Here is a 5,209-nt window from a genome sequence, read left to right as displayed (position 1 = left end):
ACCCACTACCTATTGATGATAGCTTTCCTGATGAACAATTAGCTGTCATAAATGCTTCTCGTACTGCTCCATGGTATGCTGATTATGCTAATTACATTGTTGCTAAATTTATACCACCTAGTTTCACATGCCAACAAAAGAAAAAGTTTTTCTATGATTTAAGACATTACTTCTGGGATGACCCACATCTCTGGAAAGGAGTAGATGGTGTTATTAGACGTTGTATACCTAAGCATGACCAGGAAAAGATCCTACGCAAGTGTCACTCTGAGGCTTATGGAGGACACCACGCTGGAGATAGAACTGCACACAAGGTATTGCAATCTGGTTTTTATTGGCCTACTCTCTTCAAGGATGCTCGCAAGTTTGTCTTGTCTTGTGATGAATGTCAAAGAATTGGTAATATTAGTAGATGTCAGGAAATGCCTATGAATTATTCACTTGTTATTGAACCATTTGATGTTTGGGGCTTTGATTATATGGGACAGTTTCCTTCCTCTATTGGGTATACTTATATTTTAGTTGTTGTTGATTATGTTACTAAGTGGGTAGAAGCTATTCCAACTAGTAGTGCTGATCATAACACTTCTATTAAGATGCTTAAAGAAATTATTTTTCCGAGGTTTGGAGTCCCTAGATATTTAATGACTAATGGTGGTTCACATTTTATTCATGGTCCTTTTCGTAAAATGCTTGCTAAGTATGATGTTAATCATAGAATTGCATCTCCTTATCTCCCACAGTCTAGTGGTCAAGTAGAATTGAGCAATAGAGGGCTTAAATTAATTTTGCAAAAGACTGTTAATAGATCTAGAAAGAATTGGTCCAAGAAACTTGATGATGCATTATGGGCCTATATAACTGCATATAAAAATCCTATGGGTATGTCTCCGTATAAAATGGTTTATGGAAAAGCATGTCACTTACCTCTCGAAATGGAACATAAGGCCTATTGGGCTATTAAAGAGCTCAATTATGATTTCAAACTTGCCGGTGAGAAGAGGTTATTTGACATTAGCTCACTTGATGAATGGAGAACCCAAGCCTATGAGAATGCCAAACAGTTTAAAGAAAAGGTTAAAGGATGGCATGACAAAAGGATACAAAAGCGTGAGTTTAATGTAGGTGATTATGTAATGCTATTCAACTCTCGTTTAAGATTTTTTGCAGGAAAACTTCTCTCTAAATGGGAAGGTCCTTACGTTATCGAGGAGGTCTATCGTTCCGGTGCCATAAAAATCAACAACTTTGAAGGCACAAATCTGAAGGTGGTGAACGGTCAAAGAATCAAACATTATGTCTCAGGTAACCCTATAAATGTTGAAACTAATGTTATTGAAACCGTAACACCGGAGGAATACATAAGAGACACTTTCTAGAATGTTTCAGACTCCGAAAAGGAATAGGTATGTGGTACGGTAAGTAAACCGACTCCAAAACAGTTCTAATGGCAAATTTTCTCCGTTTTGGAATATTTAGAAAAATAGGAAAATAAGAAGCAGTCCGGGAAAGACACGAGGCTTCCACGAGGGTGGGAGGGGCGCCCTACCCCCCTGGGCGCGCCCCCCTGCCTCATGGGCACCCCGTGAGCTCTTCGGACTCTGTTTTCTTGCACGATACTTCTTTTGGTCGGTAAAAATTCATTATATAATCTCCCAAAGGTTTTGACTCCTGTATCACGCAAATATCCTCTGTTTTCATTTCCAGCTGTTTTTCTGACAGATCTAGATCACCATGACGTCTCCAAGCGCCCCCAAGGACAAGTTCTTCGAGAAGGTCATCAACCCCTACCTCGCGGAGGTGCTTCAACACCCTCAAACCATTGAGATGCGTGATGGGTTGCTGCACATCCGCGATGTAGGGACCAAGGAGGACAGGAAGCGTGGAGACGAGGCTCGAAGCAATGGAGCAACAAGTTTTCAAGTGCCAAGGGATGGTGCAACGCGGACTCAACGCCAACCACATGATGATCGCGGAGTTCACCAACAACCACAAGCTGGATGCCAAGAACATTGGGGAGACCATCTTCAAGCTTCATGAGAAGATCGAGCACCTCCAAGCCCAAATCTATGACCTGCAAAACCAAAACTGTGAGTATGAATATAGATTCAAGAGGATGAGTATGGCTGCAGATTTGAGGATTCCGGAGACTCGGTCATCTTTCTATGATGGTGAGCCTATGCCTTGGAAGATGGACGACAAGCCTACATCATCAACAACTCCACCATCTTCTTCACCAGCAAAGGAGACATAATCACATGGGTATGGGCACTCCCCTTGGCAATTGCCAAGCTTGGGGGAGGTGCCCTGGTATCGTATCACCATCACACTCCTATCTTTACCGTTTTTCTTAGTTCGATCCTTTTGGTAATATCTTGATCTAGTAGAATAAAGTTTTAGTATGATTTAGCTTTGAGTTTTGAGTTTTGCTTTATGATCCCTCTATGTAATCGAGTACATGAGCTATATAATAAAGATTAGTGTTGAGTCAAGGTCTTGATTATCTTTCTATGACCTTGAGGGAATAAAAGAAAAAGAAAGAATAAAAATAAACAAAGAGATCATATTGATCTTATGGAGAGTAATGACTTCACATATAAAGAGTATGATGATTAAAAGTTGTTGAGAGTTGACAATGATAGTTTTGGTCATCGTTGCAATTAATAGGAAGTAATAAAGAAAGAGAGGTTTCACATATAAATATACTATCTTGGACATCTTTTATGATTTGAGCACTCATTAAAGTATGACATGCTAAAGAGTTGATGTTGGACAAGGAAGACAACTTAATGGGTTATGTTTTCTTACATCTTAAATAAAGTATATTGTCATGGATCATCCAACATGTTGAGTTTGCCTTTCTCCCTCATGCTAGCCAAATTCTTTGCACCAAGTAGAGATACTACTTGTGCTTCCAAATACCCTTAAACCCAGTTTTGCCATGAGAGTCCACCATATCTACCTATGGATTGAGTAAGATCCTTCAAGTAAGTTGCCATCGGTGCAAGCAATAAAAATTGCTCTCTAAATATGTATGATTTATTAGTGTGGAGAAAATAAGCTTTATACAATCTTGTGATGTGGAAGAAATAAAAGCGACGGACCGCATAATAAAGGTCCATATCACAAGTGGCAATATAAAGTAACGTTCTTTTGCACTAAGATTTCGTGCATCCAACCATGAAAGCGCATGGCAACCTCTGCTTCCCTCTGCGAAGGGCCTATCTTTTACTTTTATCTATTACCCTTATGCAAGAGTCATGGTGATCTTCACCTTTCCTTTTTACATTTTATCCTTTGGCAAGCACATTGTGTTGGAAAGATCCTGATATATATATCCAATTGGATGTAAGTTAGCATGAACTATTATTGTTGACATTACCCTTGAGGTAAAAGGTTGGGAGCCGAAACTATAAGCCCCTATCTTTCTCTGCGTCCGATTAAAACTCCGTAACCACAAGTATTGCGTGAGTGTTAGCAATGGTGAAAGACTAAATGATAGTTGAGTATGTGGACTTGCTAAAAAGCTCTTACATAGACTCTTTCTGATGTTATAATAAATTGCAATTGCCTCAGTGACTGAGATTATAGTTTGTTAGTTCTCAATGAAATTTCAGATTCATACTTTACATTGTGAATAGATTGTTACTCTAGCATAAGAAATAATATGACAATATCCATATATGTTGCTGTTATAAGAATGATCATGATGCCCTCATGTCCGTATTTTATTTTATCGACACCTCTATATCTAAACATGTGGACATATTTATCGTTATCGGCTTCCGCTTGAGGGCAAGCGAGGTCTAAGCTTGGGGGAGTTGATACGTCCATTTTTCATCATGCTTTTATATTGATAGTTATTGCATTATGGGTTGTTATTACACATTATGTCACAATACTTATGCCTATTCTCTCTTATTTTACAAGGTTTACATAAAGAGGGAGAATACCGGCAGCTGGAATTCTGGGCTGGAAAAGGAGCGAATATTAGAGACCTATTCTGCACAACTCCAAAACTCCTGAAACTCCACGGAAGTTATTTTAGGAAATAATAAAAAATACTGAGAGAAGAAAATACCAGAGGGGACCCACACCATGGCCACGAGGGTGGGGGCGCGCCCTACCCCCTGGGCGCGCCCCCTGCCTCGTGAGCCCCCTGGTGGCCCTCCGGTGCCCATCTTCTGCTATATGAAGTCTTTCGTCCGAGAAAAAATCATAAGCAAGCTTACGGGAAGAAACTTCGCCGCCACGAGGCAGAACCTTGGCGGAACCAATCTAGGGATCTGGCGGAGCTGTTCTGCCGGGGAAACTTCCCTCCGGGAGGGGGAAATCATCGCCATCGTCATCACCAACGCTCCTCTCACCGGGAGGGGGCCAATCTCCATCAACATCTTCACCAGCACCATCTCCTCTCAAACCCTAGTTCATCTCTTGTATCCAATCTTTGTCCCAAAGCCTCAGATTGGTACCTGTGGGTTGCTAGTAGTGTTGATTACTCCTTGTAGTTGATGCTAGTTGGTTTACTTGGTGGAAGATCATATGTTCAGATCCATTATGCATATTAATACCCCCCTGATTATGAACATGAATATGCTTTGTGAGTAGTTACGTTTGTTCCTGAGGACATGGGAGAAGTCTTGCTATTAGTAGTCATGTGAATTTGGTATTCGTTTGGTATTTTGAGGAGATGTATGTTGTCTCTCCTCTAGTGGTGTTGTGTGAACGTCGACTACATGACACTTCACCATTGTTTGGGCCTAGAGGAAGGCATTGGGAAGTAATAGGTAGATGATGGGTTGCTAGAGTGACAGAAGCTTAAACCCTAGTTTATGCGTTGCTTCGTAAGGGGCTGATTTGGATCCATATGTTTCATGCTATGGTTAGGTTTACCTTAATACTTCTTTTGTAGTCGTGGATGCTTGCAATAGGGGTTAATCATAAGTGGGATGCTTGTCCAAGTAAGGACAGCACCCAAGCACCGGTCCACCCACATATCAAATTATCAAAGTACCGAACGCAAATCATATGAACGCGATGAAAACTAGCTTGACGATAATTCCCATGTGTCCTCGGGAGCGCTTTTCTCTATATAAGAGTTTGTCCAGGCTTGTACTTTGCTACAAAAAGGATTGGGCCATCTTGCTGCACTTTATTTACACTTGTTACTTGTTACCCGTTACAAATTACCTTATCATGAAACTATCTG

The sequence above is a fragment of the Aegilops tauschii genome, chromosome 5 (assembly GCF_002575655.3).
Source record: "Aegilops tauschii subsp. strangulata cultivar AL8/78 chromosome 5, Aet v6.0, whole genome shotgun sequence".
Lineage (NCBI taxonomy): Eukaryota > Viridiplantae > Streptophyta > Magnoliopsida > Poales > Poaceae > Aegilops > Aegilops tauschii.
Note: the sequence above shows the minus strand (reverse complement) of the source record.